Source organism: Mchenga conophoros, linkage group LG13 (assembly GCF_057382185.1).
Source record: "Mchenga conophoros isolate Kocher_MC1m ecotype Shallow Benthic linkage group LG13, M_conophoros_male_GT1.1, whole genome shotgun sequence".
NCBI classification, from domain to species: Eukaryota; Metazoa; Chordata; class Actinopteri; order Cichliformes; family Cichlidae; genus Mchenga; species Mchenga conophoros.
In genome coordinates this window covers 29,866,984-29,882,304 of record NC_140538.1, presented here as the reverse complement: position 1 = coordinate 29,882,304, position 15,321 = coordinate 29,866,984, and the positions used below count along the sequence as shown (strand labels likewise).

The window sequence follows — 15,321 nt, the reverse complement described above, 5'->3', positions numbered from 1 at the left end:
TCCATGCAGGCCCAGCCTAATGGGGTGGACACTGGTGTCAACTTCATTACTTTACATCTCCCGCCAAGATGAAAAAGTCTCTCCCTGCTTGCACTTTGACCATGCTTCGTTAGCGCTTCCCTCCGCCTTTGCCTTTTTTTAACCTCCGAAGAAAATGTGAAACACTTTCAGAAATGTGTTCATGAAATTATTTTGTTTAGGGGAGATAGCGGAGCTGTAATTATGGGAAATAAGGCTACTCAGTGTGAGTACAGGCCTGGCTGTTACTAAAGGCACTGATGTTTTTGCATTCACCATTTCAGAATGAGTCACTGGCTGCTTTTCTTCGCCAACCGGAAACCTCCGGGGCTGCAGTTCCTTTAATGGACACTTGAGGGTGGCTCAAAATTGGAATCACAACCTAATGCCCAGATTCAGCCGAGAGATAAACATTTTCAGCCTGGTGTAAAAATATTTGGGGGTCCTTTATTTCTAATTTCTTCCTTCATGGCAGCTTTATTCATGGTAAATATTTTTTTTGAAACTGGATAGTATTTAGGCAGGGGTGGGCAACACTTTTCCCTAGAGGTCCAAGTCTGAGTGTCTTACAGCCAGCAGAGGGCCAAAACCTGAACAACCAAGTAGAAACATGGCACACAAAGAGCTGAAATCTGTTAGAATCCATGGACTTAAACAGACATGTTAGATTCTTTTCCCAGAAACCAACAACTTACTGTTAAAATATGCTGAGTTTTCTGCTGTACCTTAATTGTTTAATATGTGATACATGCCTGCATGAGTGAATAAAATAAACATTCACAGATACAAACAAGCAGCACTCAGAGAACGCAAACCTCGACCGAGGCATCTCACTCTGTGTGCAGTATTTCTTTTTATGGACACAGTAATGTCTTGGTAGCTGGAGATTGGTACACCAGGGCCTCTGCTCGTGGCCTCCACCTGGTGCACATTGCACCCAACCCCTATGGCACCCCCTGCGGGTGGTGGGCCTGCAGAAGGATGGGCCCATGTCCTCTTTTTGGGCTGTGACCAGCCGGGCCCCACTGCCCACCACCAGACACTCGCCCTCAAGCACCCTTGACGGGCCTGGCTCCAGGTAACCCTATCACAGGCAGGGTGATTACTGTGTTTTCTATATATTCATTTTGTTTTCTTCGTTCTTTTTTACGTTAAGAAGTACTTTAAGAAATTTGTAGTACAGTGAGAATCAGATAAGGTCAGCATGACAGAAGTTTACTTTGATTACACAAACATTGTTATTGGGAGCAGATAATGACTAATAGGTACCGATTTGTAAATAACTGGAGATGAATAACTTATATATAATTTAACATTATATTTCTAACCAAGCAGCAGTCCCCTAAAAAAACGGAATTGTCTCGTATTCAGAGAAAATATTACGCGTTTTGTATTGAGGTGAAAAGGAAGGCAGTTTGTCCCGTACTTCAGCTACAACGAAAAAGACACAAAGCTGAAGTTCTTCTGTGTCTTTGCAGCACAACTGCCTGTTCTTCTCTCATTCGCTCCCCATCCCTCTTCTGTTTCTACTTCAATCATGAAATTGATCAATGATCAGCTGAGCTTTTCAGCTTTTCTGTCGCAAGTCCCGTCTCTCTTGTTTGTTTATCGCCCACTTTGCGCCAGAAAGAAGAAACCAGCGGAGCTCGGCAGTAGATTGACCTTTAGATTGACCTTTAGGTCAATCTACTGCCCTTAAAGGAGAGGTCAGAGGTCAGATGTGGTATGATACCTGTTGGTTAGACCTTGGTGGATGTAAGTCAGATTTTAAATGATTTTTGTGTTTACACACAAACACCAGAAAAAACACAAGCTTGTTAGTGGAGACAATTATGAACATATTCATGGTCATATTCATGAATGTGAGTAAAATCATTTTCTGTTCTGTGATGACCTGTGTGAGGACTGTTTTACAGATGTAGCATTATAGACCTGAATAAAGAGAACAGGTCTAAAATGAGTGGAGTGGCTTCCTGATGGGTGCGTTGTAGTTGAGGGCAGCTTCGTCACCATTAACCTATTTAACTCAACTGGATCTCAAGAACATGGTTGTGCTCTTGGTAACATTTTTGATGGAATTACCTAACAAATATTACAACTTGCTGTGAGATAGATACTCCAAGAGGTTTGTGCAGTTTTGGCTACTCTTACTCAACACAGGTGACCCTCAGAGTTTCTGGATTCAGGTTGCTAACCAAGCTTGCTGGTGAGTTGATACTTTTCTTCTCCATCCCACAGTCTAAAATATGGTCAATTCTGCCTCCAAAAACCAACATGATGGGTGCAAAAACTCACATTACAAATTCCAGAAACCCATCATGTCTTTCATTTTTAGCTCACCCAATGCTTTCCTTAACACATTGACGGGAATTTTGAATACATTAAAACATTTTGAAATAGCATCCCATTTACAAGATAACACATGATGCTGCTGATCTAACACAGTGAAAGGGTAGCCATGTGGCAACGACAAAGCTCCTTACAGGGAACTGGCCCATTACCCTGTTTTTATTCTTGTCTTATCTTATTATTATCTGCAAATTCACCAGTTCCATTCTATCCTGTTGTGTCTCTATGGTCACACTCACCTTCCACACCTAGACTGAAAATCAAAGGCAGGTTTAGCTGTGGTCATAAGTTGGCTGAATTCATCTGTAAAACTGCAGCTGTTAAAATATGTCCTAGTAAGCAGGAATTTCAGACAATCTAAAAAAAATTCCGATTCTAAAGATACTTGAGAGTCACAGTGAGATATCTGAGAATCTTTTTGAGGAATTTATTGATTCACATTAGTGAATGAAACAAACTTTTCAAGCCTTATCAACCTTCTTTTGAGTTCCCATAAAGAAACAAAACACACAGAGAAGCAACAAGTGCCTCAAATACGGGGGGAAGTGTTCAGGAATTTACTTTTTATTAGAGGCTATTCAGCTCCTGGCTACCAGATATGGAAAAAAAAATACATTTTCAAAGTTAAAAGCATGCAGATAACATTTTGGCAAAAAATCATGGGTGTAGATGCAGATTAACTTTTAAGGGTGCTTAAAAGGGTCCCTGATCGCCACGCTCGAAGGTGGAAGTGCCTGCTGTTAGAGTGTTTTCCTGCTGCCTTTGTTCAGCTAAAAGAAATGTTACCTTTGAATAAATTCCACCAGAAAAGGAGTGAAAAGGTTGCTTTTGTCTGTAATTTATAAGCGGCTTGATCAAGGACTTTAATCTGATAGATGCAAGTTTTTGTTTTAAGAAGAACCATTTAAATACACCTGCAAACCAAGAACACTTCCTCACAACACAAGCTTCATTAATATGTAATGGTTTCAGAATAGGATACAGAAACACCGCCATGGACTGTACAGATGAAGACACACGGTCCTATATGTCCACTGCAGATCGCTTGCCAGCCATCTTTCATCTCTTGGCCTGTGCCTATAGGCAGAGAAACAGAGAGCAGCAGGCAGAGAGTAAATTTGTTCTAAAGCCCCTAGTTAGGCATGCATATATTCCTATTATAGTCAGCGCTCCCGGAACAAGACAACAGACAGCAAACAGAATGACCTTGAAATATTTATCCCCAGCCTCGCTTTGGAGAATTAAGTTTGGTGTCAGGGGCAACTTGCAGCTATCCAGCTCCACTTTGTGTGGAAACATGTACTCTCATGAACACACACACACACACACACACACAACCATCCTCCTTTAGCGGGTTATGTAGACTGAGACAAATGGCTCATGTACCATCTTGCAGTTTTGAATATTAAAGGCGGTCAGGGAGGCAAAGCTTTGATTGGGACAATAAAGGCTGATGAACAGGATCTTAGAGCATGGGAGAGGAGTGTGTGTGTGTGTGTGTGTGTGTGTGTGTGTGTGTGTGTGTGTGTGTGTGTGTGTGTGTGTGTGTGTGTGTCACAGTGCAAGGGACACAGCCAAAACCCTGAAGTGGAAGCCAGGAGCTGCCCGGCCCAAAATGCGGTCTGTGTGTGTCTGTGTGGTGGGCAAGTGGGAGGGTGAAGAAGGGTAAAAAGTGACCTAGTCCAAGCAAATGTGGGTCAGATTGTTGAAGAATGTTGTAAATTGGTTTAATGTGTGTAGTTTTCTGTGACTTTGGATTGTAACTCAAACTGATTGCATGGTGATGTAAGTTTGTTATTGACTGACCACATTTGACTGAGCACTAACTTGCTTTCATGAAAAAAAATAGTTACAAAGGAAAAACTACAACCTGCTATTCAGTGAGCTAATTTACAAGATAACCTGAAAGAGCTGCCAGATGTTGACTGGTAGGTAAACAGGAAAGCTAGCAATGAAACTAGGTAAAAGTTTAAAATTATACTATCAGTTTCTCTTATAATTAACAGTCTTGATTTTATTAAGAACAGTGAAACTATGCAGCTCATCTGGTCACAAAGCAGTATAGTATAAAACATGGATGTAGCTTCTGTGAAAGTGCTTTAAACCTGCATTCTGTCTGAAAGCTACAGCTGTGCTAGCAAAATAGCTGATGACTTCAGATGAAGTCATCTGAAGTCCAGATGACTTCATGGACTCACTCATTTTGGATCATACTGAAGAAAAGTTATATATTTAAAAAAGGAGGACTGTGCATGGTATTACGGCTCATTGTCTGATGAGCAGGCAATTTCACAGTCATAACCTTAGGCATGCTTAGCTTAGCTTAGCTTAGTTTAGGCAACATCGCCTTAAAACTTTCTGTCCCTCACCTTATTTTTAACATTATCTCAGCTATTAGCTTCTTCAGAATATCTTGAAGAAATGTGAGCTAAAACTGTTTTTGTGCCCCAGGTTTTGAGCTTTACCATTTTAACACTTGATCCAGTCACTGTTGACAACTTAGCAACTTTGTCGCTATATTTAGCGAGTTTTCAGACCCCTTTAGCGACTTTTTTTTCTAAAAAGCGACTAGCAACAAATCTGGTGACTTTTTCTAATGTTATTGGAGACTTATTTAAGACGACTTTTTGACGTGAAAGGGCATGTTGCCTTACTCTTAACAAGCAGCGGGTGCTGCCGTGGGCACCACACCAGTGCTAAAGCGTTCACGGGCGGAGGATAGTCCTCCCCCAGCTGCAGATTCACACCTATGCGTCCAAACTGCAAATGAACCGCGCATGAGTGAAGCCACTGCTCCCGCACTGACTGTAACGCAGTCAGTTCTTCTTTTACTGTTATGCTGTTTTGTGGATCACAAGGTTTAAAACTACTTATAAACACACACACACAAAGAAACTCCACCAGAGTGCCTATTTCAGGTCACTTTTGCCGGTTGAAGCCCGGATAAAGGAGTAGGGTTGGAATTGTGACATTAAAAAACAATAATTGCTAAAAGATTTAATTTGTAGTTCTAAATAAATTCTAAATGCATTTAGGACGGTGTTTTGCTCACTTTATGTCTCTTCCACGATGTTATTTCTCTCTCCAGCAGTGTAGGTTACAATCAGAGATGAGCAGTAACGCGTGCGTTACTTTTAACGCGTGCGTTACTGTAATCTGATTACTTTTTTCAAGTAACGAGTAAATTAAGGGATTACTATTGCAAAATCGGTAATTAGAATACCGTTACTTTCCTGTAGGAACGCTGCGTTACTGCGTTACTAAAACCGTGATTTTATTTGCGAGAATGTCTCATGACAATGACGTAAGCGAGTGCAATATATCGAGTGCGAGAGAGAATATGAGCGTGCAGCGTTTTAAGCGTGGAAGTACTGACCTTATTTTAAGTTTGATTCCATAAAAAGTGACAAAAACATTAGTGTCCGTTGTGAGTGGGAAGAAAACTTCTTTTTACAGCAAAAAAAACCCTAAACAAGCTCCGAGTGCGCAACGACGTAATGGGAAATTCACAGAGAAACTCGCGGATTCTTCCACTGACTGCTGCGGCACACCTGCACCAGGGCAAACCTCCGCCTACCCAATTCCTGCTTTACAGGTGAAAATAGAGCAAAACGACTGCTAGTCTTTGATGTTATTTATTTTCTGCTGTGTTTTACTTGCATCTATTTGAAAGATTGAGTGTAAACACAAAAAATATTTTTATTTTATGTGCTGGAATGTGCAGAAAATAGGTTTAAATGTTAAACTAATTTCTTCAAGTCAGAGAATGTTGCACGTAATTTAATTTTTACTTGATGCATAAAGTTAAAAGATTAAAACTAATAAAACAAGTTAAAAAAAGAGACTTTTCCATTTGATTACATTTTGTATGATGGATTATGCAGAAAAAGTAGAATTGGGCTGAAAGATCTAGCGCTTTATCACCTATTCAGGCTGTAAATTGTGTTTTTAAAAAGTAACTGAGTAACTAAGTAATTAATTACTTTTGAAAATAAGTAATTAGTAAAGTAACGGGATTACTTTTTTGGGGGAAGTAATCAATAATTAGTTACTGAATACTTTTTTCAAGTACCTTGACCAACACTGGTTACAATTACATTAGCATGACCAATTATGCAAATTAGGTGATGGCGTCATTTAGCGACTTTTAAGACAGCCAATAGCGATTTTCCTTACTGAGGAGTTGGCAACACTGGATCCAGTACACCATAGAGCAGCAACCAGCTAACTTCATGGCTTTCTGTGCTTAACTGCTAAAAGAATTAATATCACAAAACTGATATGTAGGACTCAGTTCAGCATCAGCAAAGATCATGGTAGAAGTATAACTTCCAACTTTCAGGTGTTATGACTGCTGAGTGGTGAAACATCTAGATTGACGGCGAGTTAGCGTACATGTGGTTTATCTGCTCTGTTTAGCCTAAATAGCAAATGCTCTGGACCAGAAAAATAAAGCAAAGCACTTACACAACCAATTAGACTACAAAGGCTGGAATTACAGGGAGGACTTTTCAAATTAAAATAGATTAGAGTATTAAAGTTTTCATTGGTAGTGTTTTTATGACTTAAACAATTCCACTAAGCTACCAAACATGCAAAGATGCCTTTCCTCTCATAATGTGTGTTTTACCAACTTAGTTTGAAGTTAGTATCAAACATCATTGTTCTTCCTCTTCAGCCAGAGATCAAAAAGAATCACAAACAACTTTGTGATTTATTTGGAGATATTCTATGTAATGATCCATTACGGAATATCTAAGGGGACGTCTGTACAGAGGAAACATGTTGGAGGCTTCGCCAAAAGCCTCTTTGTTGTACTTATGTAATTGTCATGTTCATAGGGAATTTTTATTGAAACAATAACAAAGCGCATGTCCACAAATTAGCTTCACTTTCTCCCATTCAACTTCTCATTGTCTGCAATGCCTGTGAGGGCTTACAATAATGGATGATTGGAGAGGAGAAAGGAAAAGCAGTATGCTGTGTGTGTGTGTTTGTGTGAGAAGGGGGAAAGCATGTTGGCAGTGTGGTAAAGAAAAGCCTGCTGGATTGTTGGAGCACAGTGGAAGGATGCCTGCCAGTTTCTACGCCACCGGGACTCTCTGACCTGCGCTTCTGTGTGTTGTGTTTGATTGTGTGTATGCAGCTGAACTCAACAACAGAAAACCTCCGCCTGCTCCAGCATGCGTTCACACTGTGTGTGTTTGCTGTTTCACTGAGTGTGAAACTATGTGTTTCTACCCTGCGTTCAATTTGTGCTTAAGCCGTGTGCACCTGCGTATTATATTGTGTGTGTGTGTGTGTGTGTGTGTGTGTGTGTGTGTGTGTGTGTGTGTGTGTGTGGGAGGCAAGCAGATGAAGACGGTGCTTGCCTCATATTCAATGTGATCTGCAGCCTCACCTCTGTCATTATATTTAGCATACGATCCAGCTCCGTGTTTCATTATGCATTCCCATCTACTGCTCTGTGGTGTGAATCTTACATCTCAATTAGCCTCTGTGTTCTGGACATAAAATGCATTATTTGTGGCAAGCAATGGAAGACCAAAGCAATTCAAACTTGCAACTAAAGTGCACATGAATGACCCATCGTAATTTAGTCTCACACATACACATAATGTGTGCACAGCGATTTAAAAACATCCATTAGTTTTTTTTGTTTGTTTGTTTGTTTGTTTGTTTGTTTGTTTGTTTTATTTGTTTGTTTGTTTATTTGTTTTTTGGGGGGGAGTTTTGTCTTAGATTCACACAGATGCAGCTACAGTTAATGTGAGCATGTGATGTATTTTTTTTTATTTACATATTAAGTACATCTACTGAACCCTTAAAACAAGATCTAAACTTTTCTAAGACACTCTCCTCAGTATTCATAATTTTGCTTCTCTGCTACACGGAAATATTTAAGCTTTAGCTTGTCAAAGGACCCCTTGATCCCATTTCAGCACACAAGTAAATAACAAAACCATAACTTTTTACCCAAGCTAACCAATTACTTTTTCATCCCTGTTGTTCACGTAATATTTTTTAGTGTCTAAACCTAGCCAATGAGACACAAACCACAGGAAACTGGCTGACAAACGTAAGGGACATTTAGCACGAGAACCCATTAAAGGTCACTTCAAGGGACAATGGGTGAAATAACCACTGGTGATGTAACATGGGCGGGTCCTGATTTGAACTTTTCTCAACTTTTTCTCAGTCTTGTCTACTGACATATGACAGGTTTACTTTTAAGCAACCCAACACCTTTTTATTCCACCACCGTTCTAGCTTCCTGAGCGGACATTGTTGCTTTTTAAAACACCACTCTCATCAAAGGATGCCTGGCCATGCCAGAACAGTGCCATACAATGTTAATGGGTTAAAAGATGTTAATTAATAAGACTAAATAAACCTAAGCACATATACCTGCCAGCTGGCAAAGCTGGGTGTATTTGGAGATATTGCTATTTGATTTTTATATCAGTTTTCCCTTTTACATTAAATGTGCAGCAGTATGCTGTCAGTTGTGATGCTGACACTTATTGTCATGAAGCGACGGGGGGTATTTGGTTTTAGTTGTGTTGGCTATCACAGTGAGAGAATTTGGAGTTTGATCCTCTACACCTTCATACATGTCAGCAAGAACGTCTGAGAATTTCTGTTTAAATTAAGGCTTAGATCCAAGGAATGTGCTGCTTCCAGTCTGTACTGTACCAAAGAAAATGATGTGAAACTTTAGTAAAGAATGAATATTTTGAAATCCTTACATTCACTTTGCAGAAAATCCTGGAATCAAAATCAAATAAAACCAAAACTACCTCTACAGTCATTAGGAGTAATCGAGAAAATAAGCTTTTCGTAATTTAGATCAAGTGACCCTTTAAACACAGACCATGCCTTTGTGGTGATAGTCTGCAGCTTCACTAAGAACAGCAGAGGATTTGATGTCTTGCTCAAGGGCACCTTGACGGTAGTTGTTCAAGGAGGAAGCGGCTTTACTCGAGTCACAATCCAGGCTCAAAATGCTGCCCACGTCACGTCAGCATAATCTTGGATCCTTGCCCAGACAGTTTTCCTTAATCTCACATTACCATATCTTTTATACAGAGCTATATGAACCTCTGAAATGGTAGTGAAAAACCTAGATATACATGCACGCATACCCTATACCCTGCTAGTTGTCTCTTGGTGTTATGGACAAGAGCCTGATTTTGCCTTTTTATCAACACACTATAAAAAAAATGCCAGCAATATGACAAACATTTTCTTTTCAATTGTACCATCTAACGTCTAAGCTGACTCTTAGCACCTTAGCAGAGATTGTATTTCAAAAAGATGTTATTTGTTTAAACCCTAAAATTACCAGGTGGAAAATTAAAAGTATGGTGCTTTGATCATGTTAAAAATAAATAAATATTAAAATTAGCAAATGCATCACTTTAAAAAATAAATAAATGAAAAGATGAACTCAAAGGTCTGGATGATAACCTGATACAAACCCTACTCTTAACCCTAGATATATCACCAGTAACCTGGCGTTAAGAGGTTAGTCTGACCGTTTTTAGAAATGTACATAAAAAAGCATATATCCACAACCAATACTGTAAGCAGTATCATCCTAATATACAGATCCAACGAAATACAGTAAATATGCCGAGGAGTCTACTATCTTGTTCCAACATCTGGTTTTAACAGAAGTCCACGTCTGGGAGGAAGGTCACCATGTAGATTGCTCAATCAGACAAGACCTGGCAATCCCAATATCAGGTACCTTACTACAGTTCTCGCCAATGTGGTCCTGTAAATTATCTTCATTCAATATTGAAAAGACCTTCAGATTGTCCAGTTTCCTGAAATAACTGCAGTAGTCCTGTAGCAAATGTATTAAAGAAAGTAATAATGAGATTCTAATGGTTTCTTTTTTTGATATTTTATAAAATATTAATACATACATTGGTTTTACAAAGTCTTTTTTTTTTTAACAGAAGATCAGAGAAAGACCGATAACCAGTGAAACAATAACTAATTAGGTGTCTGAACATGCTGCACAAGTTATAACACTACATAGTCACTTATTACTTTTTTGGTCATAGTTAGATTAGTTAGTTTTATTCGTATTTAACAAAAATAAGAATGAAAAGTGTTACACAACCAAAATCTACCAGAAGCAGATACTTTTGATATCTTTGTTTTTGGACACACAACCGCAACAACTCATATTGGAAAGTTTTCATGTCCGTTTTCTGTCTGCTTGGTAATGACTCACATTTATGAAGTTCATTCAGGCCGGTACATCCAGTCCCATGAACAATAAAAGAACTGTGAGCTGAGAGCATGTTAATGACATAAAAATTGAGTGGTTTTGTTTTGATAGAATTCTATCCAGTTGATTTTATTGAGTCAGTTCTAGTTTAACAACCCAAAGTTAAAGTGGCTCAGGAAATATAATCTGTACGAGAAATAACACCTTGTATCCTTAAAGTCTAATTTGTGTTCCCTCGTGATGCCTCATTAAAAGAAAAAGTTATGCATTACAATTAGGAGACAGGGTTGAAACCAAATGACGGCAGTATGCGTCTTCATTTGCCCTCCTAAGCCTTTGGCTAGCGATGTTCACTGACCTGTCACAGTCAGCCTGGCTCACCTTCTCCAACAGGGCCCGACAGCTGACACTAGCGCTCCCCTCCTCTTCTCTTCCTAATGTGTTGTGATAAGGAGCTTATGTGAGGTTTCCAAGGCAAGATTACCCCCTCAAGGTATTTTAACAGTCTGCCGTACGTTTCATGATCACTTCCATGCAAAGGTGACGCTAGCAAGCAAAGATGTTGACCAGGAGAGGGGGGTGGGTGATGTTTACACGTTAACCTGGTCTGAAAGACAAAGCTCGGAGAGGCCAAAGCCTGAGGACATGACAGAAGTGATTTCCATTGTTTTTCTGACACGCAGGGACATGTGGTAGCCTGTAGCTGTTGCAGGGATCAGCTGTCCGCATGCTTTTTGATTGCATGAGTCTGCCAGCAGGCTTTGCTGAAGTGAACGCAGTTATTGATTTTAATTGGGTGCATGCCCTTCTGAACCCCCCAAAAATAAATACCAAAAGCAGATGTGCCGATCCGGTGAAGTGCTTTCTCGTGATCCTACGTCAGTAAGACACAATGGAAAAGGATATTCTAGCATCCTAATCTTTGACAGCATTTCAGCAGCAATCAGTTCCACATGCAAGCAGTGGCACTAATGCCACAGAATTTACATCGACAGATTGTGATGGTTTTCTTCTTTGTCTATATGCTTCGAGCAACTGGCTTCTACGTGAGTGTGTTTCGTGGAAATGCGTGTGCGTCTTGATGCAGACCCCACATGTGTAGCATGCTGGCATGTGAGCGCTGATCCCCTGAGCTCAGATTCTAAGATGTCGATAGCCAACCTGTAAATGACAGGCACAGAGGGAGTGTGTTTAGCAGTTTTGCTGGATCTTAAAAAGGTCACATACGCACACACAGACATGCACAAAGTCACATACACACATATATAAAAGGACATGCCAGGATGACCCCCTTTGTCACCTCCATCTAGGGCCAAATTACTACTTTGTGCAGTATTTCTTTAAGCTTCCTGAAGTTTCGGTTACTTTTAAAGCAAATCCATCATTCACATTGTTCTAATAACATCTGGTTACGACGGGAAACTCTGAAACTTTGCAGCTGCACCAAACCAAGTTGCTGCCGTCTTGGGAAGACACTCCAGCTCAAATTTGGTGGATTTGACTACAACTGAAGGATTATGACTGGTCTGTTGGCTGAGAGAAGTCTGTGACCCCTTGGGCCTATAAGAGACTTTGAAAACTCACTGGATAAAGAAATCAATTAAAAACTGCATTTTCACACAAATAGAAATTAGAAACATAAAACCTGTTTTTCGAAGAACTTTCTTCCCTCCTGTGGGGTTCTAAACACTGAAACGTATAAGTCGACTGAGGCTGCATATTACACACAGATTTAGTGCTGGAGGCGATGGAGCAGTGGCCAGATACCACTTGTTGATTTGGGCTCTAATGTTCATAGAAACAGTGTGGCTGTGGTTTTGCTGTTCTGTCGGAGTGATTTTGATTAGTTTCAGTAGATCAATTCATGGTGATGAAACTGTAGAAATACATTAAGTTTCTTTCTCAGCAATGCTGGCTGTGAGGCTCAACAGTGTCATTTGGCTGAGTGACTGTGAAACCACTTTCTAGTCCAGGATGCAATTTTTCAGCAGCTGCTGTATGGACTGACTGTCACGTGTCAACAAGTAGTTGCCGGGATGAAGCAGAGTAGTTTGGGTGATTCCTTGACTTTTCAGTTAAATCCTTGATTGTTTGTTTGCCTTAAGCACACACACCCAGAAACTCCAAAAAAAGTTTAACACAAACGAAAAGAAAAAAAGTAAAGATTGAAAAAACACTTTGTGCTGTCTGTCTTTTATTCTTTTATACACTTTCTCTGCACATCTTCACCTCTGTGCACTCTTTCCTGCCTCGAGAAGTCTGAAATATCATTACTTTTATAGTGATTAAAATATTTACCGTTAGAAACACAACGGCTGAGAATGATGAGCTGTGGTGGAATTTTTTTAGAGCTGTTCCTTTACTAAGTACCGATGCTACACAGGGCGATCGTGGCTCAAGAGTTGGGAGTTCGCCTTGCAATCGGAAGGTTACCGGTTCGAGCCCTGGCTCGGACAGTCTCGGTCATTGTGTCCTTGGGCAAGACGCTTCACCTACCGCCTACTGGTGCTGGCCAGAAGGGCCGATGGTGCGATATAGCAGCCTCGCTTCTGTCAGTCTGCCCCAGGACAGCTGTGGCTACAACTGTAGCTTGCCTCCACCAGTGTGTGAATGGGAGGATGACTGGGTGTGTAAAGTGCTTTGGGGTCCCTAGTGGGGACTAGTAAAAGCGCAATACAAATACAGGCCATTTACCATTATATACACAGTTTATTATTGCTAAAAAAAAAAGAGAGAGAGAGAGAAAAAAGTAGCTATTCTACAGACAAATGGTCTCCACTTCTCCCCAGTCTTTTATAGATTACTATTATTGCTGCTGATGTTTAAAGTTGAGCTCTTTATTATTTATTTTTTCAATGTGTCACATTCTATAAAATCAAGTTTACAGTGTGTCTAAAACAAGTTTTTAATAAACCTAGAAAACCAGACCTCCGAATTGATTAAATACACCATATTAAATATATTAATAAAATGTAAAAAAATAAAATAAAATCTCAGCTGAATGAAAAGCCATGAAATAAAAGGTCTACAGGGGGGTTTAACATCATTAATGGAAAACTGAGGGGGTGTATTTATCAAAACCGTGGACTAAACTTTACGTATCTGGTTAAAAGTCATCACTTATAGATTGTGGTTGAGCCTGTTCAGTCTCAGTGGCTGGAGTTGAGGTTCCCGCTCAGTCATCAAGGCTTTCACTGGTAACATGTTAAAGGAGTTTTTATTTTCTAAATCTATTTTTGATACTTTCTTCACACTCCAATCTAACTCCTACATCGAATATGTTAGCCAAGATGGCTTGCAAGACAAAACTTTTTCTCGTAATTTACACATTTACTTGTTACACATATCTGTGCATGAGTACAATAACTCATAGCAATGAAAAGAAGAGCAAGGAACAGCTTGTTTAAATTCAATTCATGTTCATTTTATTTAGAAAGCACCAAATCACAACAACAGTTGCCTCAGGGCTTTAGCATGCTGGTTTTCTCTCAGAGACATCAGCACTGATGCCACCAGTGCTAGCTACCTTTTAGGTAGGGCTAAAATCCCACATTTTCTTGTGTGTTTAGTGTTTATGCGTTACAACTTCTCATCTCCACTGTAGAAGAATTTAGTAAAATATGTGGTCAGAGAATTGTGGCAAGTTCCAGATGTTCACAAATGCAGTAGCTAGCATGACAATCATAAGATGCTGTAAACATCCTTTTTGTTAAATGTACAACTCAGTGTTCGATTTGAGACGTTTTCCTCTTGAAACTCACTGTATGTGTGCACTGTGTGAAAGACTACATGAGAACTCCACTTGTAATTTTGCATTTATGTTATTTTCACTCAATTTTTGTTGATGTTGAATGATGAAAATGACTTGCTTAGGTTTAGGAGTAGATAACGCTGTGACTTAAAGTCAAGCATTGCAGCATTCGCTCAGTTCCCTGGCGGACTACTCGTGCCCTTACATACTAAAGTTTTGTCACTGGGGACCAAGGGACCAACTAAACAATTAGCTCTGGCTCAAATTCCACTTCTGGTGTAAAAACATGCAGTATAACAGTAATGCAGTACTAATGCATGCACATTTTTTTTTCTTTGCAGTGGTTGAGCGGTTTTCCTTCTCTGATGTCCTCCCCGAGCACTGGAAAGAGCACAGATCGAGCCAGCACAGACAAGTAAGTGAGAACATTTCATAAAAATCAATATGAACCAATGTTAAATTATGACATGTTACAGTAGACAGTAGTATAGCAGCTCTTTATGTTGCGCTTGCACTTGTGGCATCACCTGTGTATGGTGTCACTGGTGCCGCAGCTCTCTTGTTTTTTTCTTCTGTTTGTTTCTTTTCTTTTTTATCTTTCTCCACCATCCTCCCTCCATCTCTGTGCTGCCAAGCCTGAGCTTGGTGGAAGAAGAACAGAAAAAAAACAAACTCAGAATGAGAAAAAGAAAGAGCGAAAGAGGGAGGGAGATCGGATTTCCATTCCACATTGGATCACTGGAGTGGAGTCTAAAACCACAGAGTGCGCTGGCACTGGACAAAAAGGCTGGATTCAATAAATATGTGGACTAAGCCCTCCTATTCAGACCCTGCAGTATTGAGTTCCTTATTTAGGTCATTTAGACTGGGCAAAATTGATACAGTATGCAGCTCAAATCTATAGCTCTATTTTTTTCTTCTCCTTTTCTCTCTGTCTTTGCCCTTCTAAATAAAAAAG

General features: G+C 39.8%; 1 long non-coding RNA gene across 1 annotated transcript in view; it reads left to right on the top strand.

The window, feature by feature from the left end:
- Positions 1-15,321, top strand: part of LOC146561511 (uncharacterized) — a 512,369-nt gene that overhangs the window by 316,154 nt on the left and 180,894 nt on the right. The window contains exon 5 of the long non-coding RNA XR_014894894.1: positions 14,705-14,778. This is a non-coding gene — a long non-coding RNA (uncharacterized LOC146561511). The remainder of the gene's footprint in view (positions 1-14,704; positions 14,779-15,321) is intronic.